This window comes from Schistocerca nitens, chromosome 1 (assembly GCF_023898315.1).
Source record: "Schistocerca nitens isolate TAMUIC-IGC-003100 chromosome 1, iqSchNite1.1, whole genome shotgun sequence".
NCBI lineage: Eukaryota > Metazoa > Arthropoda > Insecta > Orthoptera > Acrididae > Schistocerca > Schistocerca nitens.
In genome coordinates this window covers 455,204,933-455,208,855 of record NC_064614.1, presented here as the reverse complement: position 1 = coordinate 455,208,855, position 3,923 = coordinate 455,204,933, and the positions used below count along the sequence as shown (strand labels likewise).

Sequence of the window (3,923 nt, the reverse complement as noted above, 5' to 3'; positions counted from 1 at the left end):
ATCGAGTTAATAGTGAAGTTATTTATAGTTCAGACCATGCCTACAACTCGCTTCATTGACTTACACGTACAACGTTTCCGAAGGGTGGGGGGGGGGGGGCGGCAAGGACGCACTACATTACGGAAGCGTTAGAGGTGCAGTGCACTAAGAGTGTCACTTGCTATACGCGTGTAGCTAGAGATAGTGATGGGTCAACCGAATCGTTTTAACAACCGATTGGTCAGTCATTGTTTTTTCATTCACTCGGTTTTTTTTAGCGAAATGAAACAAGCAAGGCCACGTCAGCTATATGAATGTTTTCCACTCACTCTCTGGGTACAGTATAAAAAACAAAACAAAAAATGTCCCATACTCAGCATAGAGTGTAGGGGAGCAGGAGCAGGAATCCTGCTGCTAAGAAAGTTATTGCTTTTGCTGATATGACTTGCAACAACGACAGCGCGAAACGCCACTATCTCGTTAGGGTTGCTGCGGCAGACACCCTCTCGAGCATCCCGAAGACTTCTTGAGCCGTTCGGCTGTGATGGGTTTCAGGCTGCCAAAAGAACTATCGTGTGTGCATGCGCGGACGAGAGAAAGGTGGAGGCAATTTCGAGTGAACAAGGATGGACTCACCCCGTCCGTCGTTTCAGTAGTGCAGCGGTTATCTCGTCTGCTTCACACGCAGAAGGTCCACGGTTCGATCCCGGGCGGAAACAGTATTTTCCTGCCTATGTCGTATTCTACTCCAGTGAGCCACGTCATGTGTGGAACTGCTGCATGTACCTTCGTTATGCAAGTACCGCATTTATTGAATTTTTATGTTACGATGGCAACCTCATTAAAAGTTGTCTGTGAAGTAATGTGCACAGAAGCAGTTTCCGTGGTGTAGCGGTTATCACGTCTGCCTAATACGCAGAAGGTCCCCGGTTCGATTCCGGGCGGAAACACTTTTTCATCACTTATAAGACATACCAACATGCATCTGCTACCATCTGTACCCGAAACCTTCGTAATCACCTTCATCAAATTGAAATTATTTGATACTGACGGCGAGCTTTTTGCGCTGACTCAGCCACAGACGTGCCATCAGTTTTCACAAAACGCTAGGGCTCGTTCGTTTTAGTCCATAGCGAAACAACCAATTGATAAGTCTCTGACGATTACGTCTCATATGAATGTAACCACACAGTCTCCAGATAGTGAATTTTTTTACTTGCTCAGCCCTTTCGATTATACGTGAAGATTTTTAGATAATTAACGTACGTGTCTTATTTCATGGAGAGGTAAGTAAAAAAATGTTGCTAAAAAAGAAATATCAAATTTTGTGTATTTATTTACTTAAGTACGAATTTTTCGCACTGCTGTCATTATCAATTTTTTTAATAAGTGGAGCGACAACGTGACGTTTTTTGAATTTCAATTAAATCTTAATGTATTGAAGCTCTTTCTCACCCTTTCTCTCTGTCCGTCGGTTTGTACATATCACTGCCGTCGGTTTGCACATATCTCTGATAATTCTTTTTTGCTGTATTGGAAATGGCTATGTCAAAGCTGAGCTGGGAAGGTAAGGGAATTAGAATTAATGGAAGAAGGCTTACCAACTTGAGATTTGCTGATGATATTGCCTTACTGGCCAAAGACTTAGCAGAGCTCCAAAACTTAGCTACAGATCTTGCATTGGAATGTCAGCTGGTTGGCTTGAACGTGAACCTGTCCAAATAAATGTCCAACAAAATGGCTCTGAGCACTATGGGACTTAACATCTGTGGTCATCAGTCCCCTAGAGCTTAGAACTACTTAAACCTAACTAACCTAAGGACATCACAAACATTCATGCCCGAGGCAGGATTCGAACCTGCGACCGTAGCAGTCGCGCGGTTCCGGACTGAGCGCCTAGAACCGCTAGACCACCGCGGCCGGCAAATGTCCAACAATTTGGGTCCCAGATGGAGATGTGAAAGTCAAGGACAGTCTACTAGAAGAGGTCAGTGAATAGGTCTACCTTGGCCAGATTATAAATATGAAGGGAGACATAAGGCCAGAAATTTATGGACGCCTCAAGCTTGGCTGGCAAGCATTTGGGAAGAATTCAAAAGTATTCAGATCAAAAATGCCAATAAATCTGAAGAAAGCAGTATTTGATCAATGCATTCTTCCTGTGACGACGTATAGCTGCGAGACATGGACACTGAACTCACTTACAAAAGGGAAACTTAAGACAGCACGGAGAGCTATGGAGAGATCAGTGCTGGGCTATACAAGAAAGGATAGGAAAAGGGCAGATGGCATCCGGTCTGTGAAGAAGGTTAATGACATCTTAGAGACAGTAGGTTCCTTGAAATGGCTGTGGGCTGGCCACGTCGCAAGAAGAAAAGACAACAGATGGACGAAGCTAGTACTTGAGTGGAGTCAGAGAGAGCACCGGAGGCCTAGAGGAAGACCACCAGACAGATGGGACAAAGACATCAAGAAGATCGCTGGTAACACCTGGCAGAGAACTGCCCAAGACCGGCCCACTTGGAGAAGACTGCTGAAAGCCTATCCGAATCCACGACTCGAAGAGGCCACATCATTTAATGATTGAATTGGAGGAGGAGGAGCATGACGACGATGATGATGATGATGATGATGATGATGATGATGATGATGATGATGGATGATGAACCGAAGGCACATAGGATAGAATTTTTTAAATCTTCGATAGCCTTAATAACTTGCTTTTTAAGCATGCACTACCAGCTATCGGAAGTATTTCTTCGTGAAAAATATCATCATTCGTTAGTAACAGGGGCTGTGACGAAACAGTGAAAAGACGAAAATGTCGCCTGCGAGCGCTGCTCCCCCCCCCCCCCCCCCCCCCTCACCGAGGCTGCGCCCGCCTCGGTGGCCACCACGGCTGCCGCCACGGCGCGGCGGACGGGCGCCGGCGCCCGCACACACGTGGTGAAAAACACGCGCCGTTGCAACCAGAAGCCCGTGCTTTGCTGTGCTGCTGCAGGTTGGCCGCCGGCGGCGTTGCCACGTTCCGCTGCAGGTGAACACGTCGACTCGTCTCGCCTGCCCACGAATCGCTCTCCTCTCCTCTCCTCCCTCCTCTCTTCTCCTCTCCTACCTTCCCCATACTTCGCAGTCTCAGCCACAATCGCTTACCGCTACAGGCCAGCAGCTTGCGTTCTCTGAAGTGCTGATCCCTGAAGCCGCTGTGTCAGACGCAGGAAACACAAGAGTCAGAAGAAAAGGAGTATAGTTGTGTGTATAAATACGCAGCAGCACTTCCACACAATTCTTGTCGCGTAGGTAGGAATACAACTGTTTCAAACACATACGGTTATGACCGTTGAAAGCATGGTCTAGATCAGTGGTCGTCAAACTGCGGTCCGAATCAGTTATTCGTGGGCCCCGCGGTTCTCGGCCGTCTTTTCTAACACCATGCGTCTAACCAAGCAGTAAACGAAACCATACAAAAACTCGGAGTGGGCATTAAAATCCATGGAGAAGAATAAAAACTTGAGGTTCGCCAATGACATTGTAATTCTGTCAGAGACAGCAAAGGACTTGGAAGAGCAGTTGAACGGAATGGACAGTGTCTTGAAAGGAGGATATAAGATGAACATCAACAAAAGGAAAACTAGGATAATGGAATGTAGTCGAATTAAGTCGGGTGATGCTGAGGGAATAAGATTAGGAAATCAGACACTTAAAGTAGTAAAGGAGTTTTGCTATTTGGGGAGCAAAATAACTGATGATGGTCGAAGTAGAGAGGATATAAAATGTAGACTGGCAATGGCAAGGAAATCGTTTCTGAAGAAGAGAAATTTGTTAACATCGAGTATAGATTTAAGTGTCAGGAAGTCGTTTCTGAAAGTATTTGTATGGAGTGTAGCCATGTATGGAAGTGAAACATGGACGATAACCAGTTTGGACAAGAAGAGAATAGAAGC

The 3,923-nt window shown here is 45.9% G+C and overlaps 1 non-coding gene across 1 annotated transcript; it reads left to right on the top strand.

Moving 5' to 3' along the window:
- Positions 1–856: 856 nt before the first annotated feature.
- On the top strand, positions 857–929 carry Trnai-aau (transfer RNA isoleucine (anticodon AAU)). The gene has a single exon. It is a non-coding gene; the product is annotated as a tRNA-Ile (tRNA).
- Positions 930–3,923: the final 2,994 nt, after the last annotated feature.